This window comes from Bubalus bubalis, chromosome 10, assembly GCF_019923935.1.
Source record: "Bubalus bubalis isolate 160015118507 breed Murrah chromosome 10, NDDB_SH_1, whole genome shotgun sequence".
NCBI classification, from domain to species: domain Eukaryota; kingdom Metazoa; phylum Chordata; class Mammalia; order Artiodactyla; family Bovidae; genus Bubalus; species Bubalus bubalis.
In genome coordinates, this window is record NC_059166.1 from 63,825,989 (window position 1) to 63,838,448 (window position 12,460).

Genomic DNA, 12,460 nt, shown 5'->3' on the forward strand with positions numbered 1-12,460 from the left:
TTTTGCTGTCATTGTCTTTGCTTTATTTTAGAAATACTTTGCTTAGAAATGTGGTTATGTAGTATCACACCATCACGTTTAGATGTTAACAGTATTTATTGAAGACCTGCTGTGAGGGTTCCCTGGTGGTCAATTGGTTAAGAATCTACCTGCCAATGCAGGGGACACAGGTTTGATCCCTGGTCCAAAACATCCCACATGTGGCACAGCAACTAAGCCTCTGTGCCACAGCTACTGAGCCCATGCCCTGGAGCCTGTGATCCGCAGCAAGAGAAGCTGGCCTAATGAGGAGCCTGCACGCTGCAACGAACAGTAGCTCCCTCGCAACCACAGCAACTAGAGAAAGCCCACACTCAGCAATGAAGACCCAAAGCAGCCAAAAATCAATAAATGACTCTAAAAAAAAAAAAAAAAAGCCTGCTCTATGCCAGGCCCTATGGCAGGTCTGGGAATATTACAGTAAGCAAGACAGGTCCAGATTTTCCTCCTGTGTGACACGAAGGCAGAGTGTTTTTCTTTGTAGTTAGCACTTCTTAAAATTTATTCTGATGGTTTATGTTAACTTTATGTGTTGATAAAAATTTATTTTGAAAGCCCTTGTTCTTAGGGAATAAACACTGAAATATTTCTAGATAAAGTGACAGGATGTCAACAAAGTGCTCTCCGGTGGTTCAGGAAAAAAGAAAACACAATAAAGCAAATGCAGCAAGATATTAATAATTGGTAAATCTGGAAAAGAGCAAAACACAAGTTCTTTGAACTTCTGTAAATATAAAATTACATCAAAATAAAACATTAAAACTGTGTTCCTCTGCATAGCATTTGCAGTAAGCAGTTGCATTACATGATTTGATATTTGATGACCAGTCAGGGTGAACACACAATGTACTTGTATGTTTGTTCTCTGTATCAGTTCAGTTCAATCACTGAGTCATGTCCCACTCTTTGCAAACCCGTGGACTGCAGCACGGCAGGCCTCCCTGTCTGTCCATCACCGACTCCCAGAGTTTACTGAAACTCATGTCCATTGAGTCGGTGATGCCATCCAATCATCTCATCCTCTGTCGTCCCCTTCTCCTCCTGCCTTCAATCCCTCCTAGCATCAGGGTCTTTTCCAATGAGTCAGTTCTTTGCATCAGGTAGCCAAAGTATTGGAGTTTCAGCTTCACCATCAGTCCTTCCAATGAATATTCAGGACTGATTTCCTTTAGGATGGACTGGTTGGATCTCCTTGCAGTCCAAGGGACCCACAAGAGTCTTCTCCAACACCACAGTTCAAAGCATCAGTTCTTCGGTTTTCAGCTTTCTTTATGGTCCAGTTTTCACATTCATACATGACCACTGGAAAAACCATAGCCTTAACTAGACAGACCTTTGTTGGCAAAGTAATGTCTCTGCTTTTTAATATGCTGTCTAGGTTGGTCATAACTTTTCTTCCAAGGAGTAAGTGTCTTTTAATTTCATGGCTGCAGTCACCATCTGCAGTGATTTTGGAGCCCAGAAAAATAAAGTCATGCAAAGATGGGCACTATAAAGGACAGAAATGGTATGGACCTAACAGAAACAGAAGATAAGAAAAGGTGGCAAGAATAAACAGAAAAGGTCTTAATGACCTGGATAACCACAATGATGTGATCACTCACCTAGAGCCAGACATCCTCAAGTGTGAAGTCAAGTGGGCCTTAAGAAGCATTACTGCAAACAAAGCTAGCACAGGTGATAGAACTCCAGCTGAGCTATTTCAAAACCTTAAAGATGATGTTGTTAAAGTGCTGTACTCAATATGCCAGCAAATTTGGAAAACTCAGCAGTGTCCACAGGACTGGGCAAGATCAGTTTTCATTCCAGTACCAAAGAAGGGCATTGCCAAAGAATTTTCAAACTATCACACAATTGCACTCATTTCACATACCAGCAAGGTAATGCTCAAAATCCTTCAAGCTAGGCTTCAACAATACATGAACCAAGAATGTACAAGCTGGATTTAGAAAAGGCAGAGGAACTACATATCAAATTGCCGACATTTTTGGATTATAGAAAAAGCAAGAGAATTCCAAAAACAAAAAATTTACTTCTGCTTCATTGACTATGCTAAAGCCTTTGATTGTGTGGATCACAATAAACTGTGGAAAATTCTTAAAGAGATGGGAAGACCACTTTACCTGCCTCCTAAGAAACATGTATGCTGGTTAAGAAGCAACAGTTAGAACCAGACAACAATGGAACTGGATCCAAATTGGGTAAGCAGTATGTCAAGGCTGTATATTGTCACCCTGCTCATTTATCTTACATGCAGAGTGCATCATGCGAAATGCTGGGCTGGATGAAGTCAAGTTGGGATCAAGATTGCTAGGAAAATAAAAATAAAATAAAATAAAATAAAAAAAAGATTGCTAGGAAAAACATTAATAACCTCGGATATGCAGATGATACCACCCTAATGGCAGAAAGCAAAGAGGAACTAAAGAGCCTCTGGATGAGGATAAAAGAGGAGAGTGGAAAAGCTGGCTTAAAACTCAGCATTCAAAAAATGAAGATCATGGCATCCAGCCCCATCAATTCATGGCAAGTAGAGGGGGAAAAAATGGAAACAGTAACAGACTTTATTTTCTTGAGGTCCAAAATCACTGAGGACAGTGACTGCAGCCATGAAATTAAAAGACACTTACTTCTTGGAAGAAAAGTTATGACAAACCTAGACTGTGAATTCAAAAGAAGAGATATCACTTTGCCATCAAAGGTCTGTATAGTCAAAGCTACGGTTTTCCCATTAGTCACTTCCATTAGTATGGATGTGAGAGTTGAACCATAAAGAAATTGAGTGCCAAAGAATGGATGCTTTTGAACTATGGTTCTAGAGAAGACTCTTGAGAGTCCCTTGGAGAACAAGAAGAATAAACCAGTCAATTCTAAAGAAAATCAACCCTGAATATTCATTGGAAGGACTGATGCTGAAACTGAAACTCCAATACTGTGGCCACAGGGTGGGAGACCCAACTGATTAGAAAAGACCCTGATGCTGGGAATGATTGAAGGCAGGAGAAGAAGGGGGCGACAGGATGAGATGGTTGCATGGCATCATTGACTCAATGGACATGAGTTTGAGCAAACTCTGGGAGAGAGTGAAGGACAGCACACAGTAAAGCCTGGTGTATTGCAGTCCATGGGGTTGCAAAGAGTCAAACGCGACTGAACAACAACAGATTGGATAAGAAGTAAAACTCTCACTGTTTGCAGATGACATGATACTGCTGCTGCTGAGTCGCTTCAGTCATGTCCGACTCTGTGCGACCCCGTAGACGGCAGCCCACCAGGCTCCCCCGTCCCTGGGATTCTCCAGGCAAGAATACTGGAGTGGGTTGCCATTTCCTTTTCCAATGTGTGAAAGTGAAGTCACTCAGTCATGCCTGACTCTTCGCGACCCCATGGACTGCAGCCTACCTCCGTCCATGGGATTTTCCAGGCAACACAAAGAAAACTTGAAATATATTATCACAAAATTACTAGAGCTAATAAGTGAATTTAGTAAAGTTGCAGGATACAATATCACTACACAGAAATCATTAGGATTCCTATACTCTATCAATGGAAAATAAGAAAGAGAAATTAAAGAACCAATCTCATTTACCATTGCAATAAAAAGAATAAAATACCTAGGAATAAGCCTACCTTAGGAGAAGAGGGCAGCAGAGGATGAGATGACTGGATGGCATCACCAATGCAATGTACATGAAGTTGAGCAAACTCTGGGAGATGCTGAGGGACAGGAAGGCCTGGTATGCTGCAGTCCCTGGGGTCACAAAGTGTTAGACACGACTGGGCAAGCAGTCCAGGAGACAAAAGAACTGTATACAGAAAGCTATTAAGACACTGATCAGAGAAATCAAAGGTGACATAAACAGATGGAGAGATAGTCCATGCTCCTGGGTGGGAAGAATATTGTGAAAATGACTATACTACCAAAAGCAATCTGCAGATTCAATGTGATCTCTATCAAGTTACCAATGGCATTTTTCACAGAACTAGAATAAAAAATTTCACAATTCATATGAAAACACAAAAGATCTTAAATATCTGAAGTAATATTGAGAAAGAAGAATGGAGCTGGAGGAATCATCTTCCTGACTTCAGACTACTACAAAGCTACAGTCATTAAGAGAGTATGGTACTGGCACAAAAACAGAAATATAGATCAATGGAAGAAGATAGAAAGCCCAGAGATAAACCCATGCACCTATGGGCACCTTATGTTTGACAACAGAGGCAAGAATATACAATGGGGGAAAGACAGTCTCTTTAATAAGTGGTGCAGGGAGAACTGGACTGCTGCATTAAAAGAATGAAATTAGAGCACTTCCTAATATATTATGCAAAGATAAACTCAAAATGGATTAAAGACCTAAATGTAAGACTAGAAACTATAAAACTCTTAGAGGAAAACATAGGCAGAACACTGTGTGATATAAATCATAGCAAGATCCTCAAAGACCTACTTCCCAGAGTAATGGAAATAAAAATAAACAGGCAGGACCTAATTAAACTTGAAAGCTTTTGCAGAGCAAAGGAAACTATAAGCAAAGTGAAAAGACATCCCTCAGAATAGGAGAAAATAATAGCAAAGGAAACAACTGACAAAGGATTAACTTCCAAATATACAGCAGCTCATACAACTCAATACCAGAAAAACAACACAATCAAAAAGTGGGTAAAAGACCTAAACAGACTATTTCTTCAAAGACAACATATAGATAGCTAATAAACACATAAAAAGATGCTCAACATCACTCATTATTAGAAAAATGTGAATCAAAACTGTGATGAGATATCACTTCTCACCTGTCAGAATGGCCATCATCAAAAAACCAACAAACAAGAAATGCTGGAGAGGGTGTGGAGAAAAGGGAACCCTCTTGTACTGTTGGTGAGAATGTAAATTTATACAGTCACTTTGGAAGACAGTATAGAGATTCCTCTAAAAACTAGGAATAAAACAACAATATGACCTAGCAATCCAATTGCTAGGCATATAATCTGAGGAAACCAAAATTGAAAAAGACACATGTACCCCAATGTTCACTGCAGCACTATGTACAATAGCTGGGACATGGAAGCAACCTAGATGTCCATTGATGGATGAATGGATAAAGAAGCTGTGGTACATATACACAATGGAATATTACTCAGCCATAAAAGGAATGCATTTGAGTCAATTCTGATGAGATAGATGAAGCTAGAGCCTATTCTAGAGAGTGAAGTCAGAAAGAGAAAAACAAATATCACATGTTAATGCATATATATACACATGGAATCTAGAAAGATGGTACTAATGAACTTTATTTGCAGGGCAGCAATGGAGACACAGACATAGAGAACAGACTTATGGACGTAGGCTGAGGAGAGGAAGGAGAGGGTGGGAGGAATGGGGAGTGTAGCATAGAAACATATACACCACCGTATGTAAAACAGTCAATGGGAATTTGCTACATGATAGCCAATGGGAACTCAAATCAGGGCTCTGTAACAGCCTAAGAGGAGTGGGAAGGGGTGGGAGGTGGGAAGGAGGTTCAAGAGGGAGGGGACATATGTATACCTATGGCTGATTCATGTTGATGCAGGGCAGAAACCAACACAATATTGTGAAGAAATTAATTATCCTTCAATTAAATTTTTTTTTTTAAAGTAGCTTGCCAAAGATGCTAGGGAAAAAATTCCTTCAGGCTAGGCTTCAGCAGTGTGTGAGCCAAGAACTTCCAGATGTACAACCTTGATTTAGAAAAGGCAAAGGACCAGAAATCAAATTGCCAACATCGTTGGATTACAGAAAAAGCTAGGGAATTCAAAAAAAAAAAAAAATCGACTTCTGCTTAATTGACTACACTAAAGCCTTTGACTGTGTGGATCATAACAAACTTTAGAAAATTGTTAATGAGATGAGAATACTGGACTAACTGCCTGTTGAGAAACCTGTATGCAGATCAAGAAGCAACAGTTAAAACCAGACTTGGAAAAATGTACTGGTTCAAAACTGGGAAAGGAGTACATTAAGGCTGTGTATTGTCATCCTGCATACTTAACTTATATGCAGAGTAGATCATGTGAAATGCCGGACTAGATAAATGACAAACTGGAATCAAGATTGCCAGGAGAAATATCACAACCTTCAGATAAGCAGATGGTTAACACTCTAATGACAGAAAGTGAAGAGAAACAAAGAGCTTCTTGATGAGGGTGAAGAAGACAGTGAAAAAGCTGGCTTGATACTCAGCATTCAAAAATCTAAGATCATGGCATATGGTCCTATCATTTCATGGCAAATAGATGGGGGAAAATGGAAACAGTGAAAGAGTTTATTTTCTTGGGCTCCAAAATCAATGTGGACTGTGACTGCAGCCATGAAATTAAAAGGTACTTGTTCCTTGGAAAACCTAGACAAACGTAGACAGTGTATTAAAAAACAGAGACATCTCTTTGCCAACAAAGATCCATATAGTGAAAGCTGTGGTTTTTCCAGTAGTCAAGTACGGATGTGGGAGTTGGTCCATAGAGAAGGCTGAGCAGCAAAGAATTGATGCTTTCAAACTGTGGTGCTAGAGAAGACTCCTGAGTCCCTTGGACAGCAAGAACAAACCAGTCAAAGAATCCACCTTGAGAACAAGATGGCAGAGGAGTAGGTGGACGTGGAGTACATCTCTCTCCACAGATACATCAGGAAGACACCTTCAGACACAGAAGTACATGCAGAACACCAGCTGAGAGCGGACAGGAGTATCTGACCAGAGGAAAAGAATATATAGAACCACGCAAAACTTGGTAGGATGAAGGAACTAGGGGGAAAAACAGGAGCGTTAATAGGGCTGGACCTGTCCTTGGTGTGGGGATGGAAGCAGGGGTCTAGTCCCCACATCGGGGCAATTGTCTGAGTCAGAGGAGAAACATCTAAGGCTGAGAGTGAAACAGCTGATCTGTGGCTGCCTAAATGATTTGAATGAGAATCAGACAGTCCTTGCTGTAGTCATGTATACCCAGGAGAGGGATTAGGGTCCCCTGGAAGGTGCAGCGGCTGGGAGCTAGAGTTCGGGAAGTGTGGAACAATCCCAGGGTGAAGGCTGCTGTTGACTTTGGAGAGATGGATCAAGGGGAGGTGAGGGAGGAGATTGTGATGGGAATTGCCTGTGGAGGAAAGGCGGGCAGCCAAGGAAGCAAGGTGATACTGCTGAGTCATGCATAGGTGACTCAGGCCATCACCATAGCCTCTCCCCACATGCCAGCATCCACAGCTGAACAATAGAGAGGCTGGCCCATCAAATGCACCTGAGGGCACTGAACTACAGAGTTCAGAAGGTAGGCTGAACTACCCAGGTGCTCCTTTAAGTGACTGATGCACTGAACTACAGAGTAGGACCCCACTCAGGGTGCCCCTTTAAGTGCCTGATGGGCCAATCTATAGAGTAGGAACCCAGCCTGGGCGGCCCCCTCTATGTGCCTGACGCACTAAACAACAGAGAAGGACCCCAGGTAAGGGAGCCCTCTAAGTGCCTGAATGGTCAGAGCTATGGAAAAAGACTGGCCAAAGAGGCCTTCTGATCACCAGCTACAAGAGGCTCGAAAAAAGACTCTGATAGGGCCATAACTCCTGCGGCAGAGGCAGTCCGTGTCCCTGCACACTTGGCGCTGCCAGGGTCCCCGCTACCCAAGCAGCTGCGCCACCTTCATGCTCAACACTTACTGGGGCAGAGCTGCCACAGGCAAAAAAAAGCCTTGCATCTATGCATGCAGGGTCGCTTCGGTAGTGTCTGACTTTGCGACCCTGTAGACTGTGGCCTGCCAGGCTTCTCTGTCAAGGAGGGGGTTTCTGCAGGCAAAAATACTGGAGTATATTGGCCAATCCTGGTTGCCACACCCTTCTAGAGCACTGTATTTCCTGCTGCCCTAGACCCCAACTCTCCTGAGTACCTGGTGCTGCCAGAACCCTTGTGACCCAAGCAGCTGCACCACCTCCATGGACCTGGCCCTCACAGGGGCAAACCCAAGTCCTTTAGGGCAGCCTCAGGAGCAAACCCCAGTGGATGACCCACATGCAGAGGTGGAAATAAAACCACAAGTGAAACCCAGGGACAGTGTGGCTAAGGAAGAAGACCCGAAACCTTCCCACCAGCTGTACAAGATTCAGAATAAATCCACACCATCAACTAGGCAGACTCTGTGTCTATGGAATACATATGAAAGGTCATTGAGCACTCCCACAAAAGAAAACACACTAGTTCTGTTAGCTGTGGACATTGGAGGCAAAAGCACATTGGAGTGGACAAGATTAGAGTCTGAGCTGCCCCCACAGCAGGTCCAGAGATCAGCACAGTGTTGGAAGGCTTCCTAGGGAGGTGAGGTGGACTGTGACTCCCAGCGAGGGAGAGGACTCTGACAGTAGTGACTCAAGAAAAACATCTATTATTCTTATGTTTTGACTTGCTCTGTAGATTCTTTTGGATTTTTTCTTTTTTCCTTCCCGCCCCGCCCCCCCCCCCACCGTTGTAGTTGTTGATTTTATTGGCACTATGAAATCTAATTAGGCTTTTGAGCTTTTTTTTTCTCAGTCACATTTTTTATTGCTGTTATAAACCTCTGCCTCTGCATTGGGCTTTTGCAGTTCTGTGGAATTTTTTTTTTTTTACTTTTTTAAATTTCAATTTTGAATTGTTTAAACCTATTATTATTTTTTCCACATTTATTCAACTTTTGCTTTTCCTACCATTTTTTACCCTTGCAGTTAATCTTTAATATATATAAATCTTCATCTACCTCTATTTAACTTTGCATATCTATTCTTTCTTTCTTTCCTTTCCTCTCAACATATGTTAGTTTTATTTTCATTGCTTTATTCCCCAATTGGTACCCTGCTCTAGTTCTGTTTCCAGTTTGTGCTTTAGTTAGTTTTTTTCTGGTAGATATAATTTTTGGTTTCCCTTGTTTGCTGGGTCAATCTATTGTACTTTATTTTTGTTGGACTGTCTTGATTTTGCTTATGGGTATGTATGTTTATGGGTATATATGTATATATTCATATGTTTATGGGTGTATATGTATATGTGTATAAAAACAACAATATTTCTTTTGTTATAAACCTCTGCCTCACGCTGGGATTTTGCAGTTCTGTGAAGTTTTATTTTTCCTTTTTTTCTTTTCTCTTTTATATTTTTAGTTTTTTAAAAAACCTATTATATTTTTCTACATTTATGCCTTTGTCTTTCCTATTACTTTCCCCTTGCAGTTAATCTTTAATGTATATGATCTTCTTTATCTACCTCTATTTAACTTCACATATCAATTCTTTCTTTCTTTTTTTTCTTTCCTTTCCTCACAACATATTTGTTAGTTTAGTTTTCATTGCTTTATTCCCCATTTGGCACCTTGCTTTAGTTCCATTTTCCAGTTTTTGCTTTAGTTAGTTTTGTTAACTGGTAAATATAATTTTTGATTTACTTTATTTGCCGGGTCATTCTACTGTATTTTAGTTTTGTTGAACTGTTTTCACTTTGTTCATGGGTGTATACGTATATGTGTATATTCCATTATTTTAATTATTATTTGCTTGATTTTTTAACTGCCATTTGCCTCAGGTTCATCTTTGGTTTCTTGTTTTTGGATATTTGTTTTAATCTCACTTAATGCCATAACAAACCACTTGTGGAATATTCATTCCTGAATCTTCATCCCTGAGCCTTTGGAGTGGGAGCACAGACTCCAAAACCCTAGACTACCAGAGAATTAACCCTGCTGCTGCTGCTGCTAAGTCACTTCAGTCGTGTCCGACTCTGTGCGACCCCATAGATGGCAGCCCACTAGGCTCCTCTGTCCCTGGGATTCTCCAGGCAAGAACCCTGGAGTGGGTTGCCATTTCCTTCTCCAATGCATGAAAGTGAAAAGTGAAAGTGAAGTCCCTCAGTCGTGCCCGACTCTTAGTCTAGTTACAGCCAAAGTAGAAGCACCAGAAGTACACATATCAAATACATACAGACTAAAGGCATGTAGCTAAGAGCTGATCAACACGCAGAAGCACAAAGCCCAGGTTCCATCACATTTTGAATTGTGTATCAATGGTTGTGGAAAAGCAGCTGTTCCCATAATGAAATACAAACTATACAAAACATATTTAAAGAAAATGGCAGCAGAGGGGTTCAAGAAGGTACACTTCTTTAGTGGTCCACCAGTGTTCACAAGACAGCCACGCATACAGCCAGGCGCTTCGTGGGGTTGGCATTCTCTGCTTTCCCTTCAAGAAGCCGCTTTCGACTTGTGGAAGGCTGGGCAGGGACCTGGGGCAGAGCCATCAACTTATCTTCTTCAGAAAGCAAGTTGTTAAATTTTCTCTTCATGTCCTCATCCTGAAGCCATGGGTGTCTTAAAGCCTCTTCTGTCATAAAACGCGCCTTTGGACCCACTATCAACAACTTCTTGATGAGATCCAGAGCCCTCTCTGAGACCTCTGCCCAGACTTCAGGAATGAAGTTGTATTTTCCACTGGTGATCTGATCCTTCAATGACACTTGAGTCTTATACTCAGAGAAAGGTGAATACCTACTAAGGCAAATGAAAAGAATAACTCCTAAACTCCAGCAGTCCACAGCACGGTTATATCCAGCAATTCCAAAGGAATTAAGAACCTCCGGAGCCAGGTAGGTGGGGGTACCACATAAGGTTCTCATCAGAGAGGTCTCCCCCAAAATCTTGGACTACCCAAAATCAGTAATCTTTATAAGGCAGTCCTCTTTTGGAGATGACAGTAGAACATTCTCTGGCTTTAAGTCCCGATGTATATAATGCCATGTTCATGAAGGTACTGCATGGCCAGGAGCATCTGATAAAAATATAGCTTGCATGTGGCTTCTTTCAGGCGCTTATGCCCCACCACCCTGTCAAACAGCTCTCCTCCTTCCATCAATTCCCAAACAATATAATAATCTTTGGCATCAAAAAAGTCTTTAATCTTGATGATACAAGGATGATTTAGTTTCTTCAAAATTTCTAATTCTGTTTCAACATTGTGTGCCGGATCTTCCTCTCTCTCAGAGCCGATAGCAAACTTCCTCTTGCTAATGATCTTTATGGCCACTTTCTTACATGGCTTCCTCTCGAAAGCTAGCTTCACCTTACCACAGGCACCACTTCCGAGAGTTTTTAACATGATGTATTCGTCTCTTAATTCCTTAGGATACACTGACTGATCGTCTACAGTCAGATCAAAAAATACAAAAACTTTATTACTCCATACTGAAAGTGCAATTTCAGAATTGTTACTCAAAGGAAGGCGTCTTCCTTTCCCTACAAGCTCTCTATTTACAAAGGTTCCATTCCCACTGTGATCTTCTATGTATGTGATGTAAGAGTTTTTAGGACCCATTTCTCTGAAGATCCGAAAGTGCTTCTTGCTGGATGTACAGTATTTTATCAGTGCTTTTCAGCAGGGGCTCATCGAAGCAGTATTCAGTTTCTATCCCTCCCAAACCAGTAGCTGTCATTAATACAATCAAGATTGGAGAATCCATCTTGAAGGGTCCATCATCAAGCCCAAGGGCCAGGGACAGGCTCCTCGGGTTCTTGGTCCTCCGGAATAGAATAGAGTTCCTGTGCAGACACTGTGTCTAAGGAGCTCAGCATGCCAGAGCTGGAGTGAGAGGACTGGCTGGACGTGCCCTGGAACTGCGAAGAGGAGCTGTGCGGCTGCAAGGAGGGACCTTGAGACTGTGAGAAACCGCCTTGGGACTGTGGGGAGGCGCTGCCGTGGGGCTGCTGACACTCCACGTTTGTCTCCCAAGACATCACCACCTCAAAAATAAGTGTCCCACAACCAGGTGAGTTTCAAGGAACAAGACTTAAAAGTCAACAATGAATGATGGGCATATTACAACAGCCAAAACAACACAAAAAAGATCCAGGACAAGCATGCTCTGCAAAAGTTAAGATTCCAACAGTCTACAGCTATCACTCTTCTGAGCTGAGTTTTTCTTCAGATCATTTTCACCTGATAAGTTTTTTGTGTGACAGCCACAAACCACAGGGGAAAGAAACAAAGAAATAATTTGAAGGCTATAAATAAGTGAAAAAACAAATATACTGAATTGGGGATGGGGAGAGAATCATAACAGCTTACAGTCATCCAATTGTTAAAAATTAGAAATGGTGGTCCCTGGTGGTCCAATGGCTAAGACTGTGCTCCCAATGCAAGGGGCTCCAGTTCAATCCCTGGTCAGGGAACTAGATCCCTTGTGCCACAATCAAAAAGATCCCACAGGTTGTCACTAAGACCCAGTGCAGCCAAATAAATAAATAAATAAATATTTTTTAAGAAAAAAGAAATGGAACCTAAAATGTATTCATTAATACAATCAACACTACACTTAAACTTCATATGTATTTTTGGAAAGCAAAGAAGGGGAAAGGTCAGGTGGTTTGGCATAGATGATGG

At 41.6% G+C, this 12,460-nt stretch overlaps 1 pseudogene; it reads right to left on the reverse strand.

Annotated features, from left to right (window-relative positions):
- Window positions 1–10,208: 10,208 nt before the first annotated feature.
- On the reverse strand, window positions 10,209–12,162 carry LOC123464646 (annotated as a pseudogene).
- Window positions 12,163–12,460: the final 298 nt, after the last annotated feature.